The sequence below is a fragment of the Aethalodelphis obliquidens genome, unplaced genomic scaffold, assembly GCF_003676395.1.
Source record: "Aethalodelphis obliquidens isolate GAN/ISIS:26980383/991018 unplaced genomic scaffold, ASM367639v1 scaffold8, whole genome shotgun sequence".
NCBI classification, from domain to species: Eukaryota; Metazoa; Chordata; class Mammalia; order Artiodactyla; family Delphinidae; genus Aethalodelphis; species Aethalodelphis obliquidens.
The window spans coordinates 39,138,864-39,161,441 of record NW_020837952.1 but is presented as its reverse complement, the minus strand read 5'-3'; the positions used below and the strand labels follow the sequence as shown (position 1 = coordinate 39,161,441).

General features: G+C 42.4%; 1 long non-coding RNA gene and 1 other non-coding gene across 2 annotated transcripts in view; both read left to right on the top strand.

Moving 5' to 3' along the window:
- Nucleotides 1-21,893, top strand: part of LOC113620850 (uncharacterized) — a 124,037-nt gene extending 102,144 nt beyond the window's left edge. Inside the window, exon 4 of the long non-coding RNA XR_003432956.1 lies at nt 21,357-21,893. This is a non-coding gene — a long non-coding RNA (uncharacterized LOC113620850). The remainder of the gene's footprint in view (nt 1-21,356) is intronic.
- On the top strand, nt 98-170 carry TRNAV-CAC (transfer RNA valine (anticodon CAC)). The gene has a single exon. It is a non-coding gene; the product is annotated as a tRNA-Val (tRNA).
- Nucleotides 21,894-22,578: the final 685 nt, after the last annotated feature.

The following is a 22,578-nucleotide window of genomic DNA, read 5'->3' as shown; positions in this document are numbered from 1 at the left end:
ATATTATTCCCTCTGTCTGAAATGCACCCCTCTATAGTCTGGCTCTTCTAGAAAATATCTAAATATCTAGAAAATATTAAAAATTTTTTCAGGGACTTCCCTAGTGGTCCAGTGGGTAAGACTCTGCGCTCACAACGCAGGGGGCCCAGGTTCAATCCCTGGTCAGGGAACTACAATAGATTCCCACATGCCACAACTAAGAGTTCACATGCCGCAACTAAAGATCCCACGTGCTGCAATGAAGATCCTGCATGCTGCAATGAAGATCCCGCGTGCCACAACTAAGACCCGGCACAACCAAATAAATAAATAAATATTTTAAAAGATTTTTTTTCAACTCAATCAGGATAAAGCTGGTGTGATTTGAGGTGATTTCAACCTTTTTTCTTATTTGATTTCATAATTTTTCCACAGTGACACCATATTTCTTATAAACTTTATTTTAAAATTAGCATTTGAAATTGAAAGAAAATTTACAAGCAGCCACATAGCACAGGGAGATCAGCTCAGTGTTTTGTGACCACCTAGAGGGGTGGGATAGGGAGAGTGGGAGGGAGATGCAAGAGGGAAGAGATATGGGGATATATGTATATGTATAGCTGATTCACTTTGTTTTAAAGCAGAAACTAACACGCCATTGTGAAGCAATTATACTCCAATAAAGATGTTAAAAAATACTAAAAAAAAAAAGAAAACTTACAATAATCTAGTTTGACTAATACCAACCTAGTTTCAGTAGTATACACTTTGCTCCTCTACATCTCTGTTCCTCCCCCTTTACGTTGTTATTGTCACAGATACCCCTTTATACGTTGTGTGGCCAATTACATAGATTTATCTTGTGTACTTGCCTTATAAGTAATATAGGAAAAAAGAGGAGTTATAAATCAAAAGTACAATAATGCTGGTTTTTATATTTACCTGTGTGGTTACCTTTACCAGTGTTCTTTATTTCTTCTTATGGCTTGGAGTTTCTTTTCATTTTAGCCTTTTATCATTTCTCAGGGAGGCTCTTGCTGGTAATGAACTCTCTTTTCTTTTTTTTTTTTTTTGCGGTATGCGGGCCTCTCACTGTTGTGGCCTCTCCCGTTGCGGAGCGCAGGCTCAACGGCCATGGCTCACAGGCCTAGCTGCTCCGCGGCATGTGGGATCTTCCCGGACCGGGGCACGAACCCGTGTCCCCTGCATCGGCAGGTGGACTCTCAACCACTGTGCCACCAGGGAAGCCCAAGTAATGAACTCTTTTATCTTTCATTTATATAGACATAATTTCTCTTTCATTCTTGGAGGATAGTTTTGTCAGACGTAGAATTCTTGGTTGACTGTTTTTTCTTTCAGGACTTTAAATATTATTCCACTGTTTTCTGGCCTCCATGATTTCTGATGACAAATCAGCTGTTAATTTATTGACACTCCCTTGTACATGAAGAGTCACTTCTCTATGCTCTTAAATTTTTCTGTATTTCTTTGGGTTTTGACATTTTGCCTATAATGTGTTTCCATGTGGATCTCTTTGACTCTATCTTTCTTGGAGTTTGTTGTGCTTCTTGCATGTATATATTCAGACTTAGGAAACGTTTTGGCTGTTATTTCTTTAGATACACTTTCTGCTCCTTTCTCTTCTCCTTCTGGGATTTCCACGGTGCATATGTTGGTTTGCCTGATGGTGTCCCATAGCTCCCGTAGGCTCTGTTCACTTTCCTTCCCTCTTCCTGCTGCTCAGATTTGATCATTTCAATTTTTCCAGTCTTCAAGTTTGCTGATTCTTTTTTCTGCTTGTTCAAATCTGCTGTTGAATCCCTCTAGTGAATTTTTCATCTCAGTCATTATACTTTTAACCTCCAGAATTGACTTCCTTTTTATAATTTTTATCTTGTTGATGTTCTCATTTTGTTCATACCACATTTTTCTTATTTCTTTTAATGATTTGTTCATAGTTTCTTTTAGTTCATTGAATAGATTTTTAAAAATATATAGTAGTATACCATGGTAACTCTGGAAATCTCATTCTCCCGCTCCTCAGGGATTGCTGATTTTTTCGTTGGTGTTGTTGAGGGCTGATGCTCTCCATTTGTGACTTTTCCACACTATTTTTTTGCAAATATGCATTTCTTGTTGTGTCTGCTCACTGAATTATCTTGGAGGTCAGTCAGTGGCCTGACAAAGGTATCTTTAAATGTGTAGCTCCAAAAAGGAGGGATTGGGACTTCCTTGGTGGTCCAGTGGTTAACACTCTGTGCTTCCACCGCAGGGGGCATGGGTTTGATCCCCAGTCAGGGAAGTTCCACATGCCACGTGGTGTGGCCAAAAAAAAAAAAGAGGGATTTTTTTTTGTGTGTGTATGTCTCTCTTAAAATTTTCCAGTGGATGCCACCAGTAGAAGCTGCTGCCGCTGAGAGGGCTACAACCAAGGCAAGCATCTGTGTCAGTCCCTCAAGCACCACCAGGCCAACCAGAATGCATAATCCCAAATTTTAGAGGATGAGGTCCCCACTGCCTATCCTGGCACCAGCCTGCCATTCTAGGAATGTGAACTGCTCTCCCCACAGCTGTGACGGGCCTGAGGAATGGCTGGTAGCTGGTTTACCCACGGTGCTCACTTATGAAAGCTCAACAGCCTCTCTCTTCGTCAGGCATTGTAAGTGTCCAGTTAGGTTCCAGGCTTCCCACATAGTTGATTCTGATCACTTCTTCCACCTCAGTGTTGCTTGGGTGGAGGGAAGACCCCTAGAGCTTTCTGCTGTGCCATTTTGTATGACATCACTCCTGAAAGCCTTGTGTTAAATGGGGAAAACTTGGTCTTTGTAGCAGAAGGGGCATCTACAAGGAGAAGCACCAGACAGATGCTCCCTTTCTTCCATATCTGTTGGGTACCCAGTGGGGTCCCTGCCCTCAAGGAGCTCACTGGAGGGGACAAAAGGCAGGTAGAATGGAAAACTTACAATTCCACAGAAATGCTAAAAGTGCTGCAGTAGCAAGAGGGAGCAGATAGGGGGATATATGTATACGTACAGCTGATTCATTTTGTTATAAAGCAGAAACTAACACACCATTTTAAAGCAATTATACTCCAAAAAAGATGTTAAAAAAAAATAAAAGTGCTGCAGTAGAAGAAAGGACAAAATGCCCAGAGGACAGAGGAGGGAGGGCTTAGGGCTGTGGTAAAAATAAGGGAAAGCTTTTTTTTCCAGACATACCACAGCATTTTGTTAGCTGGAGGTCCAGACAGAGGGTAGTAAGTGCAGGCCCCCCACTCTCAGCTTCCTTTATTGCATGTCTTCTTGCTGCCCTCTGCTTCCTCACATCCTGTTCACGCCTGGACCTCACTCCTGTCACACTGTCTCCCTCACTGTCATTGAAACTGCTGTTTTCTGCTTCAGTGTCAGCACTCAGAAGGCTTCCCTCACCAGCCTATTCAAAATGGCACATCTTCCTCTATCCTCTTACTTTGCTTTATTTTCCTTCATAGCTGGGGCACTCTGTGGCATTATATTTATGAATGGGCAAGTGAAATTCATTTATTCAACTGATGCTGATTGAATACTACCACGTGCCAGGCACTGCTCTAGGCTTGGGAGACAAGTGGACAAGACCAAGTCCCTGATTTCATGGGGTCTACGTTCTAGTGTGGAGAGGCAGATGGAAACCAAATAAACAAGTAGGGTCATTTCTGGTAGTGGTAAGTGTACAAGGAAAATAAAGTAAGGCATTGAGATAGGGTGACGGTTGGCTGGGGGAGAACCACTTTCAAATGGGTGGTCAGGGAAGGCCTCTCTGTGAAGGTGATACTTGGACTGAGACTTCAATAATGAGAAAAAGCCACTTCTTATGGGTTGAATTGTACACCCTAAAAAAATCATATGTTGAAGTTCTACCCCCCAGTACCTCTGAATGTGACTTTATTTGGGAATAGGTCATTGCAGCTCTAACTAGTTGAGGTGAGATCATAATGGAGTAGAGTGGACCTCTACTCCAATGTGACTGGTATTCTCATAAAAAGCGGAAATTTGAACACAGACAACACACAGGGAGAAGGCCGTTTGAAGGTGAAGGCGGAGATCTACAAGCCAAGGCATATCTGAGATTGCCAGCAAATTACCAGAAGCTAGGAGGGAAGATGAGCAGATTCTCCTCTCTCAGACTTCAGAAAGAACCAACCTTGCTGACATCTTGATCTTGAACTTCTAGCCTTCAGAACTATGAGACAATACATTTCTGTTGTTTAAATCACCCAGTTTGTGATACTTTGTTACAACAGCCCTAGGAAACTCATGTACCAGCCTTGGAAAGTTATGGGTCTGGGAATATAGTGTTTCCAGCAGAGGAAACAGCAAGTGCAAAGGCCCTGAGGTAGGGACTATATTAACCAGCTTGCTCACTGTATTGTAAGTATTTGTTTCCTTATGTGCCCTGCTTCCTTAGACTGTGAGTTCCTTTAGAACAAAGGCAGTGTCTTATTTGTCATTATTCCCCTGTGACTAGCACAGTACCTGACACAGAATGGGTGCTCAGAAGATGCATGTGTAATCTATGAACATATATGTTCCTTTAGCTGTAAATCTACCTTATTGTTTAGGATGTAGCTTATATTTCTTCAGTTCATCCTGATGATGTTAAATGCCTAGTTAAATTTATTCCTTGGGCTTCTTCTGCTGCAAGTTATAGGGACTAATAGCTTAAATAATAAGATAGAAATTAATTGACTCATGTATACAGGACTTAGAAAAGCAGGAATTAGCACATGCTTCAGGTACAGGTAGATCCAGGGACTCATACATCCTATTCCATACCTCTTTCTATCTAGTCATCTCTCATTTTGGCCCCTGTCCAACGTTGGCCCCTCTGTTCTAAGCACTTTTTTATGCCTCCGTATAGTGAGGTACAAGGGCCCTCACCACTTTGAAGTCATAACCTTGCAGCTGTCAGTCCAAGAGAGGATAAGGACAGTTTCTTCCTAGCTTCAATAGAATAAATCTCAGAGGTGGACTCTGCCTGGTTATTTTGGGTCACATGTGCCCACTTTTGTGGCTGAGGGTAAGGTAGGGGGCAGATTCAACCTGTCCAGAGTCACATAGAGTTGAGGGAGAGGAGCAATTCCCAAAAGAATAACAACACACACCCATCTCTCTGAAATCAGGAAACGTGCATCAGGGAGAGTGTACCATAGTGGTTATGAGCACAGGCTCTGGAACTGCACTGCCTGGGTTCAAACCCTGGCTCTGACACTTGCCAGCTGTTGGCCCTTGGGCACGTTACTCTTTGTGCCTCAGTTTCCCCAGCTGTAAAGGGGAATAATGATGGTGCCCACACAGAAGGTGTTGTGAGGATGAAGTGGGCAATCCACATAAAGCCCTTGGAACAACGTCTGGCACGTGGTAAGTGCAATCTATGTAAATGTTACTTCTTGTTGTTATAAAGTGCTGCATTGGTAAGCGTAGAATAATTAGCTTTCTCCTGATTTATCTGTCCAATAACCCTATTTAAGAAGGAAATAAAGCTGACACTGTCCTGAATGCTGAAGTCATCCTTTCAGATTCACCCTTTTTTCTAGATAGTGTCTTTTTCTCATCCTTCCTCTTTTCTTCCAGTTGGCTATCTCCCTCTGTGTTATTTTAGATCTGAACAGCTGGTTCATTTACCTGTCAGCCAGTTCTTGACCCCCTCAAGAATTTTGCCTTTAAAACCGACATTCACATATCTTGTTAGAACATTTAAGGTGGCCTGATTTGTTAGTCTTTACTAGAAAATGGATACATTGTCATTAGGCACACACTGAAGAAGGGAATATTTTACTGCAGCAGGTAGGACTTGAGTTTGGGATATATAAGCCCTTCAAATTTTGAGACCCAAAGCCTTCAGATAAAGTCTAATAATAATAATAATAATAATAATAGTTAATATATATTGAGTGCTTCCTCTTTGCCAAGCACTGCGCCAAGTGTTTTATGTGGATTATCTCATTGATCCTTACAGAAATCTTACTAGGTGGCTAACTTATCCTTTCACAGATGAGCAAACCAAGGATCCGGGAAGTTAAATAAGTTGGCAAAATCCTTCTAGATAGTAGAGCAGTGGACCTGTGACTTAGACCCTTAGGCTCTTTCATGCTAGTGTCTGAGCTTTGACTTTTTTACTTGGTGACATCATTTGCCATTACAGAATCATGGTGGGTGAAAGACAGATTTCAAATTTGAAAAACCAAAAAAAAAAAAGAAAGAAAGAAAAATCAGACAGTACAACCTGCCAAAGATAAAAACAATAACATAGGCTGTTGATACGTAAAGACAGTTTCAAGAGTACCATAGGAATCCTGGCATGATTAGTTCCCCAACTTAAAAAAATATGTATGTTAAAAATTAATTTATGTATAATTGAAACAATGTACTAATCCTAATTCAGATACTTTTTAAAAGTTAGTTTAAAGATTTCATATTTCCTCTTTGTTTTTCGGGACTGTGAAGTTTAAATGAGACACCACAATATATGCTTCCCCTTAAATGCTAAAATGACCCAGGTTTTTAGACGAGAGGAAAAGAAACTAGTGTCTGAGACAGTATTTCATCATCTTCTTCCCTCTCACAGAGAAATGGCTACTGTGTGTGCTCCGGTGTACCCAAATGTAGGGGGAGGAAAAAAACTTGTTTCCTCCACCCTCCTATGTTTTCCAGCTGGGCCCTGTAAATTAGACCGACAAAAGACAGATTAATAAGAGAAAAGCAAACAAAAGTTTATTAACATGTGCCTCATGCATACATGGGAGCACTCAGAGATGAGTAACTGAAGGGATTATATAGCATTTTAACAGGAGAACAGTACATTTCTAGAGGAGTGACAAGACAAAGGAAAAGGACCTTGTGCTTCTAGGGTTGGCAACTTGTGGGAAGGTAAACGTATAAGGAAACTAACGGCAGATAAGGGCTAGTTTTAGCAAGGATAGTTATATAGAGTTCTCTGGTGCCTTCTTGGGCTGATAAGGGTCTGGAGTGTCTCATTGATTAACTTCTGTCCTTCCTGGTAGGGAGGAGGGGGTGGGGACACCTTTACAAGTTTATGTTTTGCTCTTAGGCAAATAGGGGGAAGGCAGAGGATTTTTCTTGAATCTGCTTCTTCTCATTTGTCTTCAGCTCAAAATAATCCTGATGTTAAAGTAGCTTATTTTGGGGTGGCCTGTTCTGCTACCCTTCACAAGCTATGCATGGCGCATTAAAGATTAAATCATTTTTTTCCACAAAGAATGCCTACTATGTTCTAGGCAGTGTTCTAGGTGTTGGAGATATGTCAATAAATAACACAATAAACCTTCCTCCCTCCCTGGAGCTTAGATTCTGGTTGGGGAATATAGGCAGTAAAGAAATACATGAGTAAAATATAAAATACATCAGATGGTGACATTTTTTGTTTTTTTTTAATTTTTATTTATTTATTTTTGGCTGCATTGGGTCTTCGTTGCTGTGCGCGGGCTTTCTCTAGTAGCGGCGAGCGGGGGCTGCTCTTCGTTACGGTGCGCAGGCTTCTCATTGCGGTGGCTTCTCCCGCTACAGAGCGTGGGCTCTAAGGTGTGCGGGCTTCAGTAGTTGTGGCAGGCAGACTTAGTTGCTCCGCAGCATGTGGGATCTTCCCAGACCAGGGCTCAAACCTGTGTCTCCTGCATTGGCAGACGGATTCTTAACCACTGCGCCACCAGGGAAGCCCAGATGGTGAAGTTTTATGGAGAGAAATAAAGCAGGGTAGAGGGGAAGAGAGTGCTTTGAGGAGCAGGTTGCAATTTAGAATGCTCAGGGTAAGTGATATTTGAGCAAATATGTAAGAAAGGTGAGGGAGTGAGCCTGTGGGTTCCCAGGGAAGTGCTCCAAGTAGAGGGAATAGTAAGCGCCTAAACTGGGCTGGCTAGAGTGGCCGGGAGTCAGGAAGACTAACTGGAGACGAAGGCAGAGAGATCATTGGAAATGAGTGTTGATAAGAACCTGGAAGGACTCGTAAGTATTGTAAGGACTTTGCCTTTAACCCTCAGTAAAGTGGGAGTCAGAGAGACCCTGGCCTGAGCACCGAGATGGGTGTAGTGCCCATTTACTGCAGTGGGTCTTTGCTAAGGGCAGAGTTAGGTGGGAAATAAGAGCTCATCTGGGGGCATGAAATGCCCATGAGACATCCTAGTAGAGATGTTAAGTAGGCAGCTGAATGTAAAAGTCTGGAGTTCCAGGATAGAGATACACTTTTGCGAGTCAGCAGCATGCAGATTGCATTTAAATCCATGAAACCGGATGAGAGCACCCAGAGAATTAGTGTAGACAGAGAGGTCTGGGACTAAACCCTGAGGCACTGCATGAGTTGGGGAGGCGAGGATGAAGCAGCAAAGCAGACTTGGAAGGAGCCTCACAATGAGGTAGAGGAAAATCTAGAAGAGAGGAGTATCTTGGAAGTCAAGTGAAGAAAAGGTTTCAAAGAGGAGAGTGTGTTGACTCTGTCAAATGCCGCTGATCGCTCAGTCAGTCAGGATGACCAGAAATGGACCTCTGGCTTTAGTAATGGCCACTGGAGGTCATGAGTGCAATCGCATTGGAAGCTGACTGCTGGTTAATGCCATCTGTCAGGACTTTTCTCTGCAAAGTGGACTCAATTGTACACTCTGCAGCTTAGATTTGACTTTTTTCTACTTTACCGAAAATGATTTCTCTACACCCGTGCTCAAAGATGTGCAGTTTTAGAACTGAAGGATATTCTAGTCCAGCCGCCTCGTCTCATGTCTGTGGAGAGCAAGACTTGGACAGGTTAAGTGATGCTAGCAGGTTTGCTCATGGTAGAACCAGGACAAACCTGGGCTTCGGAGCGCCAGGCCTGTTGTTTTGTCTGCCGCACCTGGCCTGCTCTGCCAAAGGTGCTGAAAGTCATAGAAGGTCAAATCTAGTGCATGGAGAGAGTGGCTCCTTCCTTGACCCCCAAATTCTTACCTTTCTCTCTCTGATAAGCCAGGTGAGCATAGTGCTTCAGGACGCCCGGGAGTTCTTCAAAAACTGAAGAATCCCAGTTCTTCCACTCACTAGCTGTGTGACTTCGGGCAAGTTAATTCTCAGTGAGTCTCAGTTTCTTCATCTGCAAAATGTGGATAGTAATAACACCCTATTGAGTTGTGAGAATTAAAATGTTGCTTGCCTATAAAGTGCTTTGCACAGTGCCTGCCAGGACCTAATGAGTCTTCCATACATGGTGGTTCTTAAGATTATTAGGATATTGGAATTTTAGTTTCCAGGGCGTTGCTCTTGTTAAAACCATCTCTAAAAAGATATTTAATTGATGGCATTACCTGGGGTTTATTTATGAAACAGATTGAGTAGAGTTATACCCACAAATGTGTTTGAATTTTCTTAAAGAAGTTACCAGATGTCTTTTTTTCCCCCCCATACTTGCTGCTACTGGGGGAAAAACTCCCAACAAAACAACTTAAAACAACGTACTGCGCACTCAGACCAAATACATAATTTGTTCCCCTTTCATCAGCACTGAAAAAGTAGAACTCTCCGTTTCCAGTTCCCCAGCTCGCCACCACTCATGCAGGAAGGCAGCAGCGAGCGGAGGCAGCTGGACGGGCCTGGGTTACCGAAGGGCTTTCTACCCAGGGGCTTAGTGTTGATAGGCCTTCAGGATGCTTAAGGGTTACTCTCACTATGTAGAACATCTTTGTGGTGTGCTGTTAGGAATAATGCAGATGTTTTCAAATGGATCTGCACCAACTAACTCTTCAAAATATACTCCAAAAATTAATCGACAGAGCCAATTAAGTGGTATCGTGAGGTTATAGGTTTGCCTTCTTCAAATCAGCATCTGCTTAAAAAAATTATTGACGAGCCTAAACCTTTAGCAATAGCAGCAAAGCATTTCTTAATTCCAAACCTTCCTTTCCGTCTTTCTTTTTTGTCAGTGAACTGTTTTCCTGCCGCAGCGTGTGTGTGTGTGTGTGTGCATGCGTTCACATGCACGTGTGTGTATAGAGCAGAGCTTGAGAAGAGGGCAGGGAGCATAAAGGAAAAGTGTGAGTTACAGAATATTTTTCAGAATTGTTGCAATTGTATTTCCTTAAGCACATACATGGACTTGAACTCACTCCGAAGTGTTCTGGCCTGTGTTACTAGGATGAGACCTGATGTAGTGAATAGAAAAGACTAATGTGTTTAAATGGTAATTAATAGCATTATTTATTTACATTCATGCAATAAATACTGGAATTCCAATTATGTGCCAGACACACCAATAAATAATAATTTATGCTAAGCTCTTTTAATTAGCTTTAATATTATGAAAATGGTAAAAAAAATTCCATGTTACAAAAGTGCAGTAAAAAATGGGTTGCTTTTCCATGCCAGACCATCTCATCTGATTTTCTTGACTTTACTTCCTGAGAATTTCACTGCATATCTACTTATGTATGTAGCTTCTTATTCATCATCTTGTTATTTTTCAAATAAATGGGATACTTCTTTTATTTTTTATTTTTTCGGTACGCGGGCCTCTCACTGCTGCGGCCTCTCCCGTTGCGGAGCACAGGCTCTGGACGCACAGGCCCAGCGGCCATGGCCCACGGGCCCGGCCGCTCCACGGCACGTGGGATCCTCCCGGACCGGGGCACGAACCCGCGTCCCCTGCATCGGCAGGTGGACTCCCAACCGCTGTGCCACCGGGGAAGCCCTGGGATACTTTTAAAGAGGGTTCCACCTCTTGCTTTTTTCATTCAGCAATCGCTCTTGTTAATATGTTAGCACCAACTGATCTACCCCAGTGGTTTTATTATAGTTGCATAGCATTCCACTGTATGGATGTACCATAATTTAATGTTCCAGTGTTCTAACTTATTTTAAATGGATACATTACTTCTTGCACTGCAGGGTTCTCTTTTAATGAGAATTATACAAAATAATGTCTCTGACTGCTACCCTAGTGCTGGGACATAAATGATTCACAATAAATATTTATAGAATGGATGAATAGATTTTGTTTATTCATGTCTTATGCATATTGTATTCCTTTACAGATAATGAAAAAATAAAATTCAACACTAAGAATTATCACATATTCCAAATTAATGGAGTCCATGTTAATGAGGTTTGTGTCCTGTTATATGCACCCCTCGCACCTAGTTTGCACAGTGCCATACTCAGTAAAAGCATCCGTGGTGATGACAACATGAAGAGTTCTGTTGTCCATCGGTGCTAAGGGGGAAATGGTAGCTCTCTACAGATCAGCAAACTCTGTGGCACATTTCATTCTGTCTGGCAGGTATTTTAGTTCGAATGAATCACAGAGGCCTTAAACTCAGACAGTTCAAACTCTAGGAGTGTATGAACATTGGTCAGATTGTTCTCAGAGTTTTTCAAGCCTTTGGGGATCTGACTCTGAAAACCCAAGAGCTGTATTGGGGTAGGGAGCTTCCATTCCTGTGGCAGAGACCCTCTGTGTCCCACCTTGGTTCAGTAGACAGGTGGTCTGCTTCAAGGTCATTTGACAAAATAGGTGTTTTGGAAATTGATCAGTTGTGTCTTGTCGGCCAATCAGATATCACAGGTGCTTGGAGGGCTCATGGTGGGTAAGGTTCCCTGCTAGCTGCCATGGAGGTCAATGAGATGTATACACTACAGGCCATGTCCTGAGGAAGCTCTCCAGTTGCTTGGGGAGACATGACAACTACCCCCAGACAGCAAGCAATATGGTGTATTTTGGCAGAGGTCCTGGTGTCAGACGGCCTGGACTCACGTCTCAAGCTGGACAAGCTGTGTGACCTTCGCACGTTAGTTGATATCTTGTACCTCATTTTCCTCATCTGTAGAATGGAGGTAATAATAGTACTTACATCATTGTGAGAATAAATGCCTTAGTCCATGAAAGGTGTTTGAGCAGTGCCTGACACAGGAGTGCTTAGTAATTGTTAGTTGTTAGTTGTTGTAACCATAACCTACAGCGCTGCAAAATGGAAAAGGAGATGATAGTAGCTACTGTTTTATAGAAACTTCCTACTGTTTTATAGTAACTCACTGGCTTATAAATGCCAGTCTCTGTGCTAAGTGCTTCACAGTCAGTATCTCATCCAATCCTTAAATTGCCTTATGAAGTAAGATATTTTAAAGATGAGAAAACTGAGGCTCAGAGAGGTTAAGTAGCTGCCCAAGATCACATAGCTATTAAGTGATTTGAATCTGTATCTGACTCAAAAATCTGTGCTCTTCTCTGTAAACCATCTTTCTAGGGAAGATAGAAGGAAGGAGTCTTCACTTTGTGGCTAAAGAATAAGGCTCAGAGCACTTAAACAACTTGTGCAAGATCACACGGGAATCCAGGTTTTCTTAGACCAAATCCCACAGTGTTTCTAGGCAGTTGTAGGGCTGACATGTAAAGGGGGACAAACTGGAATGTCTTCCTCCAGAGGAGAGAGTCAGGACCATTGCCTTCATATAGGCTGATTTGGGATAAAGGTCAAGGAAAATCTTTTGTATGAAGCTGTCTGATATGAAATGAGATAGAAGTGTATTTCTCTTGAATGTAAGGGAGTTTGGAGGTAGGCAGTCCAGAGTTAGTTATGACGGCTCCACGAGGCCATCAGCGACAGGAACTCAGGGCCTGGGCCTCTGTTTGTTGTGCCTCTACCCTGAATCCACACTGAGGCCAGACCAGGGCTCTGGCTTTGGGCTTCTGAAGATCTTTCACATGAAGCAGTTTTATCAAATGAACAGGAGCTGTTTATACCTTTGGGAAAGCAGACTATGGAAGATTTTTTTTTTTTTTTTTTGCTGATTAGTCTTCTGTCCTCCAGTGTTTTCTTGATTTACTTTTCTTAGATGTCCTGCCATTTTACAAATTCAACGTTATACATCTTTTTAGTCTGTTTAGTACCTATCGGTCCTTTTTGTGTGCAGGCCGAAGATTGCCCAGGGCGTTCAAGTGCTGGTAAAGAATACTTCGCCAGCTAGTGAAAATAAGAGTGACAACACACGAACCCTTGCTTAGGACAGGGACTTGAGTGAAGTCTACATTTGCTTCATTATACTAGGAAGAAAATACCACTTATTAGAATGGTTCCTGTTGCGATCTGTTATTTTCCTATTTTTTTAACCTTAATTTGCTCTTTCTTGGGGGAAAAGTCATATTTTTAAAATGAAGTCATTTATTCAATTGTTCTGAGAAATATAAGTGCAATCCTGCCTCCATATAGTTTACCAAATAGCAAGAACTACAAATATCAATACAGTTGAGGATAGTGAACGCTGTGATGGAATAATTACAGGGGCTGTAGGCATGCATTGGGAAGGTACCTAACCCAGTATCTGGAGGGAAGGGAAGGCTTCCTGAGGAAGTAACATTCAGGGTGAGTCCTGAAGGTGATAGAAATTAGAAGAAGAAGATTTTTCCAGGCAGAGGAAGCAACCTACACAAAAACTGATGGACAAAGGGAATGCTCGTACATTTGAGGAACTCAGGGGCATTCTGCTTGGTTGAGAGCCTGGAGGCAGTGGGTGCAGACTGGTCAGTTCTGAGAAGCTCACAAAAAATCCTATAAACCACATAAAGTTTCCTTATGGCCTTGAGATGCCATTGTAGGATTAAAACTGGGGAGTGACATCTGAGATTTGAGTTGTAGAAGGGTCAACCCAGTGAGGAATGGAGAGTGTTTCAGCACGTGCAAATGCCCTGAGGTGGGAAGAGTTGGGTGTGAATGACGAACCTAAAAGATAGCCAGCTTGGTTGGAGTGCAGGGAGTGATGGAGAAGGGCCCTGTCGAAGGCTTGAGTCTGCACTCTGAGTCTTGAAGTCATGTTAAAGATTTTTGACTTTAGTCTAAGAAAACCATTACTTGAGCTTCTATGTAGCAAAGGGACTGGGGGCAACAGTAGAACAAAGAAACCAGTTGGGAAGCCTTTGTAGTACAGGAAAGAGATAGGTGGTGATGCCTTGGACTAAGATGGTTGAGTGGAGGGCTTCTCTGGTGGCGCGGTAGTTGAGAGTCCGCCTGCCGATGCAGGGGACATGGGTTCGTGCCCCGGTCCGGGAAGATCCCACATGCCGTGGAGCGGCTGGGCCCGTGAGTCATGGCCGCTGAGCCTGCGCGTCCAGAGCCTGTGCTCTGCAACAGGAGAGGCCACAACAGTGAGAGGCCCACGTACCACAAAAAAATAATAATAAAAAAGAAATAAAATAAGATGGTTGAGTGGAAAAAACGGAGAGGAGTGGCCCAATTTGTGTACAATTTAAAGAACTTTCTACAGGGCAAGAGAGGGGGATTAAAAGGTGATGAATTTCAGAGATGGTAACTCATGTGATTGTCCACAGAGTAGACTGGTCTGGGAGGCTAGTAGAGGATGGCCTCAGGATGGAGCTGTGTGGTTGCCCAAAGGTTAACAAATAATTCACTGGACACCTCCAGAGGAGTTCCTTACTGTTGGGCAGGAAGGAAGCCTGAGGTTTACAGCGTGATCATGCAGCGTGCTTGCTTCTTGAGCTAAATCTTCATCCTCCCCTTCTCTCCTCCTTGTACAGTTGACCCACTGGTCTTGGTTCTGACCTCTGGGTCCTAGTAGAGTAAGGGCAATCCCACGTGACAGATGCTCCAAGAAAGCTATCCTGTTGACTAGTTTTCCTCGAGGTACACATCCCCACTCCTTCAGCCGTTCCTCATGAGCCTTGTTGATGGAGCCCTTTGCCAACCTGGCAGTCACCTTCCTTCTGACACCTTCCATTTTGTGGTGGTGTCCTTCCTAAAATATGATGGATTGCAACTGGCTGTCACCTTGACAACAGAGATAAAGGCTTTTGGAGAAGGAGACACAAACTATTTGTTTCACATTTATATTTACAGTTATAAAAGGTAACATATACTCATAGAAGAATATTGAAAAAAAACCCAGAAAAGTATGAGGAAGAAAAACATAAATTCCTGTAGTACAATCATCTAGAGATAATTAACTTAAATTTTGGTTTAATTTCTTCTAATTTTTCTTCTCTGTATATTTATTATTTTTTTAATGGGTACCCATAGGCCTCTTGCTTTTATATTTAACTTTTTCATGTCTTGAAACCTCTCATTGGCATTATTTTATTTACTTATTTCCTGAGGTAATATATTGTTTCAAGTTTTCCACTTTTAAAAATAAAATGCATTGCAGCACATAAGAATCTTGTCTGCATGTCTCATCTCCTTAGGATACTAGAATGGAATTACTGGGTGCAAATATTTTTCTGGGCTCTTGGTACATATGGCCAGATTGTCCTCTGGAAGGGATTTACCCATTCCTCTCTATAGCCCCTCAGCAGGCGTAGGTGGACTTGTCTATTTCAGTATGTCCTCACTCAGTCCAGAGGAGATGATAAATGGAGATACAAGTCCCGAATATGAGGAAGGCAGGTATAGATAGGATACCACTAATTCAAACAGCTAACATTTTTGAGTACCTACTTGTGTGCCAAGCACTTGCTAAGCATATCTCATATGTTTGTATCACGTACTTCTCATGTAGACTCACACATCAGGTGCTATTACAGATAAACAAATAGATACACAGAAGTTAAATGACTTGCCCAAGGTCACACAGATAGTTTAACAGTGAAGATAATTTTGGTGCAAGTAACAGAGTACTTGACTAAAAGGCTTTAGTTTTAGGTTTTTTAAAAGTAAAGCTTTTTCTAAGTGTAACATACATACAGAAAAGTGCCTACGCCTTCAACGGTATTACTTGATGAATTAGCGTAGTTACCACCTCTGTGACCACAATCCAGATGAAGAAATGGAATATTATCAACCTAATCAATATCCTTCACCTCCTCCTCATTTCTAACATTGTAGGTTATTCTTACCCATTTTTGAACCTTATATAAATGAAATCATAGTATGTAAAACTCCTCCCTTTTTTTTTTTGCTTCTTTCCCTCAACATTTTGATTGTGAGATTCATTTATTGTGTGTAGCAGTAATTTGTGCATTTTTATTGATGGAAAGTATTCCTATTGTATGACTATACCACAGTTTATCATCTTACTCTTATTGGACATTTGTGTTGTTTCCGAATAATGTGGATGTGAACATTTTTGTGTAGCAAAGGCACACGTGTTCCTCAGGGGATACTGTTCCGTAGTTCTCTATTTTTCCATGCCTAAAACATTAAAAAAAACACTCTTCCCTGGGCAGGGCAGCCCTTTAGGAGCTCCTTAGTAAAGGACTTATTAAAATGGTTTCACAGGACAGAGCTCAAGTAATTTACACCAGAAAAACCAAGGGTGGAGATGCCCCGGCTGCTGGTGAAGATGCAGAAACAGGTCCCACAACTGTACATTTTATTAAATTAAAAAAAAAAAAGCAACGTATATGTGTGTGAGAGCCAGAGATAAATATGGAGTGAGAAAGCACACATATACATACAGACGCAGAAAGGAGCAAATGCTGGGGGTCTCAGTGGACCTGCTGAAGGAAAGGGCTTCAGATCCTCCAGTCAGAGAATGTGGTTGCAGCCTCTCTGAGTGATGATTGCTCCACTGAATGGGACGTTAACTCTGCTGCTGGCAGCTCCAGGCAGAATGTTTTGGGAGGAGGAATGTTGCTCTAATTTAATTATGAATCTCAGGGAAGCAAATGATGACCGTCTCCAACCTGCTGTGCTGGATGGAAGGATGCTTCTGGGTTGTCTCTCAGGTCTTCCAGGTGTACTGAAGAGGAACAGGGGAGGGATTCTGTGTATCCTTCCAGGGAGGTGCATCTCTACCCAAAAGGAGTGTGAACACCAGAGATTAGGGTCCAAAATCTGGTCAGTCCCCCAAGTTAATTGTATCTGAACTTGGAAGATTATGAGACTAGATGGGAAAGTTAGAACTAGAGCGATCCCGTGTCATGGTGCCATTTACACCTGCTTTCCTGGTACAGTTGTTAATAGCACCCCCTTCTCACTCCCAGAAATGTCCTGATTTGTGCAGTAAATTATATGGTCAACCACTGAGAAACGATCTTTGAGGCTCTGCCGCTTACATGCATTGTGACCTTAAACAAGTTACTCCACCTCTCTGAGCTTCATACCTGCCACCCACGGATGTAGTAAAGATTAAATGAGGCAGTAGATGCTGGGCCTTTAGCCTCACACTGGCTCAGAAAAAGGATTTGGATTTTAAGGCCTCTCAAATGTTATCTTTGTTGTTGTTATCATGGTAGCTGGAATTTTCTTTAAGCAATGATAATTAAACTGTGAATGTCTGAGACAGCAGAGGCTGGGAAGCTGTGCCTTTTCTCCATCTTACCTCTTAAAGAGTTTGCTTTTCTTCTTCCCAGGTTAGAAGAAATAATTAGCTGTTAGGGCTCTCGGTCAGGGTTATACTTCCAGATGCAGATGCTAACAGCTTTTGAAATGTGAACCATCAGGATTGACTTAAATGCCTCGATCTTCACCTTGGGGGGCTGATTAAGAAATCCTTCGATAGGGCTTCCCTGGTGGCGCAGTGGTTGAGAGTCCGCCTGCCGATGCAGGGGACACGGGTTCGTGCCCCGGTCTGGGAAGATCCCACATGCCGCGGAGTGGCTGGGCCCGTGAGCCATGGCCGCTGAGCCTGCGCGTCCGGAGCCTGTGCTCCGCAACGGGAGAGGCCACAACAGTGAGAGGCCCGTGTACTGCAAAAAAAAAAAAGAAATCCTTTGATAATATTCAGTATTTATAGGGTGACACACAAAATAGTTTATGCGTCTTGTCCTACTATAATTATTAATAGCATTTCCTTTCACTCTCAAGTGTGTCTCAGTTTGGACAACAAATTATATGGTTATCCTGAATATTTGGGAACTGTGTAAGCCTATCTTGAGGTTAGGAGCTTTAGACTAGAACCAGGGCAAATATCCATAAACAGGAGAATGTGTAAGTTAATTGTGTTATATTCCTACAACGGATTATTATTAATAGCAATGCAAATGAAGGAAGTATAGTTATGTGTATAAACATGGATAAAACTCAAAAAATAAATATTGAATGAAAAAGCAAGTTGCAGAAGAATACCTACTGTATAATTTCATTTACATGAAGTTTAATAAAGCAAAATTAAGTGATTTATTGCTTAGGGATAGATAGATAGATAGATAGATAGATGGTGAAACTATAAAGAAAAGCAAAGGAATGATTCATTCAAATTTCAGATTGGCGTTTGCCTGTGCTGGGTGGGAGCAGGTGGGGTGGGGGGAGGCAAGGAAGGGCTGGGAATCATAGAAGGACAAAAAGGGCTTCAAAGATCCTGATTTTTATTCTATTTCTTAAACTGTGGGATGGGTACGGGGGTGTTTCTTATTTGTTTTTACTTTCAATGCGGTACCTGTTATGTACATTCTCTTGATTCCTTGGGATATACCCCCCACACACACACAAAACAAATATACAAGAAAAGCATATACACAGCATAAAATAAAAGTAAAACGAGATGTGTGCTATCAAATTTCATACTTTCTGTGTGTGTGGTTTTGGGTGATTGTTGATAGCTGAGTGAATTTAGGGAGACAGTAGGCTGAGTGGACAGCGAGGCAGTTTGGTAGCACCTTTGCATCTTTAAAACCCTGGTGGTACAATAAATGCTGGAGAGGGTGTGGAGAAAAGGGAACCCTCTTGCACTGCTGGTGGGAATGTAAATTGGTACAGCCACTATGGAGAACAGTATGGAGGTTCCTTAAAAAACTAAGAATAGAACTACCATATGACCCAGCAATCCCACTACTGGGCATATACCCTGAGAAAACCATAATTCAAAAAGAGTCATGTACCAAAATGTTTATTGCAGCTCTATTTACAATAGCCCGGAGATGGAAACAACCTAAGTGTCCATCATTGGATGAATGGATAAAGAAGATGTGGCACATATATATAAGGGAATATTACTCAGCCATAAAAAGAAACGAAATTGAGCTATTTGTAATGAGGTGGATAGACCTAGAGTCTGTCATACAGAGTGAAGTAAGTCAGAAAGAGAAAGACAAATACCGTATGCTAACACATATATATGGAATTTAAGAAAAAAAAATGTCATGAAGAACCTAGGGGTGAGACAGGAATAAAGACACAGACCTACTAGAGAACGGACTTGAGGAAATGGGGAGGGGGAAGGGCAAGCTGTGACAAAGCGAGAGAGAGGCATGGACATATATACACTACCAAACGTAAGGTAGATAGCTAGTGGGAAGCAGCCGCATAGCACAGGGAGATCAGCTCGGTGCTTTGTGACCGCGTGGAGGGGTGGGATCGGGAGGGTGGGAGGGAGGGAGACGCAAGAGGGAAGAGATATGAGAACATATGTATATGTATAACTGATTCACTTTGTTATAAAGCAGAAACTAACACACCATTGTAAAGCAATTATACTCCAATAAAGATGTTAAAAAAACAAAACAAAACAAAAAACCCTGGTGGTAACAGGACAAGCACTTTGGTTCTGTTTCCTTCTCCTACTGATGCCGCTGCCGCCACTCCTGCTAAAGCACTGGCGTTCATCGAGTGAGCAGTTTGTTAATCCCTTCACATATATTATGTCTTATAAGGCTCAAAAAGTGCTGGGAGATAGAGTCCGTTGTCATCTCCATTGTACAGTTAAGGACAGTGGCGCACAGAGGGTTAGGAAATCTACGCGGGCGGGAAGTGCACGCCCTGGGAATCTGCCCTCCCTCCCCTGCTGCCTCCAGGGCCAGTTGCGGTGAAGGCTAAATCCACCCCACCTGGGACTGACGTGGAGGCACAGGCCTGACGTTTTCAGGTTTACGAAAGGCTTTTTTTCGCCCCTTTGTGTTTTTGAGGGTGACGTCTTTGTCAGGCTCTGCTTGCCCCACGTCTCAGTGGCTCCATTAACAGGATGGATGCTCTCCTGGTGATCCTGGGGAGAGCAAGTCGCCAGCCCCTGATACAGGATAATTAGGGAGTGGCTGTTTTCTGCAGAGCAGACACTGTACCTCAGGGGCTCTGGACCTGTCGGATTTGAACTAAGTTCTTACAAATATGTGGCAAGGGGCTGACCTCAACGGTCCTGGGTGAAATTTGAATTCAGAGACTCAGTATGGTTATTGTAAGAAAAAATATGTAGAATGAAAGAAAAAAAGGAGGGGAGCACTCTAGACAGAGGGAATTAGGTCCCAGCAGGAGGGACTGTTGCAGTCAGAGGTTGCTCAGGGGATTAGAAAACAGCCTGATCCCCAGTTTTGAATCCTTGTTCTGCCCCTTACTACTGGCATCCAGTCTCCTCAGTTGTAGTTTAGAGATGGTAGTACTGTGTCAGATTGTTTGTTGCTTGCCCCAAAGCCATTATTCTTTCCTTCCTTGTTAACAAAACCAGGCAGAGGTCACCTAAACTCAGGAAGGATGGGGCTTGCCCCTGGCTTTAGGGCCAGACATGTGAGCTTCTGGTCTATGAAATGTAAGGGAAAGTCTTCTGGGAGAAGATTTTTTTCCCTGGGTAAAAGGGAGGTAGAGGAGGAGGACCTCTGCCCATGCTACTCTCTGCTTCCTGCTTTGAATGCAACTGTGCTAGGATGTGATGCTTGGAACTGCTGCAGCCATTTTGTGACTGTGAGGCAGAAGACCAGGAAAGTCAGAGATGTCAACCACAAGTCCTACCATTACTGAGCCCCCTAAGCATCTGTGGAACTGTTTATAGCCATATTTCTTGTTATGCAAGGAAAATAGGCCCCTATTTATGTAAGTTCCCGTTAGCCATGTTTTCTATTACTTGCAATCAAAAAATGATTTTAAAAGTATTTATTCCTTATTGAGCTCTTATGAGAATTAGAGAGACTATATTTTTAACATGTCTGGAACAGAGTAGATACATAGTGGTAGTCACTGTCATCATTACCCCCACCATCACCATCACCCTCAGGGTATCTCCAGGGGCTGGTCAGATTACAGGGGTGGCAGAAGAGAAGAACTGTTGAAGGATTTTGTCTCTTCCCTTCCTCAGTATATACCCTGCCTCTTATAAAAGGTTGTACAAGGCGTGGTGGAGTGCCTGATATTGAGGAAGGAGTGTTAGGAGTGGAAAGGAAAAGAGAAGTAGAAAAAAAAGTGGCATTAGAGGGAAGTCAGGTGATCAGACTAGGCTTATGGTTTGAATTTATTGCTCTCACATTTTATTTACCTGAAATGGGATTCAGTCATCCTGGGCCCCTGATCAGAATAGAATTTTTAAAAGTAAATGCAAAGGTATTTATTTTTTATAGGCTTTTTAGCATTCATAGCTTAAAAACACTGTAAACGGTAACCCCCTGAAAATCTTTAATGGCTTTTCCTTTCAACAGGTGCCCAGAGAACAGTGCTTTTTTACAAAGCAAAACATTTCTGGTAAAGGATTATTATAATGAGGCAAATTCTCTATTTTCAGCTCCCAATTACCTTTCAGTCCAGTTGCTGTCTGTAAACTACGCTTGAATTTAGTGTGATGGAAGTTGGAGAAACGAGTGCCTCTCCATCAAAGCGTGAAAGGCCGGTGGCGTTTTGCATAATCCTCGAGGGAACCGCTCCTCAGATTTTGCATCTGTCACTCTTGCCCTCCAGTGCCTTAGTTTGGGATTCTGCCCTAGCAAAGATCTAGTTACTGTTTTTAATCATTTTCAAACCCTGGTGTGGACTGTCTAGTCACCCACAGTTACTTTTTTTTTTCCTGGCACATTTTTGTTTTAAGCAGAGTCCCTGTGATGATTTCAAATTTGTCAAAATAATAAGAGAAAACCTGCTTGATACCACTGACAAAGAAGACACTTTGAACATCCCTTGGGGGAAAGGCTGAAAGCCCCAGATTGTCTTACTCACTTATAGTCAAATGGAGAAACAGAGACTCTGATCCCCTTGAGAGGTGAAGAGGAAAAGTCTTTGATCTCCTGAAGATGTGCTGTGTCCGGGAGAGGGGAAGAGGTGGCATGAGAAGATGGGAAGCAATGGGTGAGGTGGGTGAATGAGGCTGCAGTGCTGCATCTGTGGGTCAAGCGGAAATAAAGAGAAGCAAAACTGGGGCAGTGTTAAAAGTATTTATCAAGTGATACAAAACAGGTACTAGTCCATAACTACTGGAGTAGTGCCCTAGGCACTGTGTGTGCCAGTGTGAGTTCACAGAGGAGATCTGGGTGCTGAAGAAGAGACCAGTTGGCAGGGGGACACAGAAGACACTTGAGGTACAAGAAAACGTGAAAAAGAACTGGCACAACCATACTGCAGTGTGCAAGCAGAACATCAACTCTGAACAAAACCCTTTGTGTTGCCCAAAATGATACTCTTAGGAAAAGGGCAAACAGGGTCTATGCCTTGTCTAGGGCCTGGCACATAGTAGGTTCTTCATGCATATTTACTGAAAGAGTTAATAAGTGAATGTGCCACCAAATGATGTATTTTGCTTGTTTTGGGATTGTTTGTATTTTATATGATTTTCAAAACGTGATACAATGGCATGGATAGAAAAGAAAAAAATCATCATTTGGTGGAGGGAAGAGAATTTTTCCTTTAAATAAAACCAGAGAGAGTGATTGAATCTCCTGGTATTTTTCCCTTTGTACTCTGTGTTGTAAAATAATTTGTACAGGATAAAAATCTATAGCCTTTACAAAGGCAGC